This window comes from Myotis brandtii, unplaced genomic scaffold (assembly GCF_000412655.1).
Source record: "Myotis brandtii unplaced genomic scaffold, ASM41265v1 scaffold136, whole genome shotgun sequence".
NCBI lineage: Eukaryota > Metazoa > Chordata > Mammalia > Chiroptera > Vespertilionidae > Myotis > Myotis brandtii.
The window spans coordinates 5,846,747-5,847,003 of NW_005354829.1; positions in this window are offsets into that span (position 1 = coordinate 5,846,747).

Here is a 257-nt window from a genome sequence, read left to right on the forward strand (position 1 = left end):
GGGGTGGGGGAGGAGGGTGAAGAGTCAGTCAACCAAATTTACTAAGTCATACAATTCTTATCTACTTTCTAAGCATTTCTTCATTAAAAAAGCTGCTTTATAAACAGCTAGCAGAGGCCTCTGCTCTGCTTCTTATAACCTGGCTTCTGCTAAAGACTTACTTTTATAATTTTTTAAAAATATATATTTTTATTGATTTTGGAGAGGAAGAGAGAGACAGAAACATCAATGATGAGAGAGAATCATTGATTGGCTGC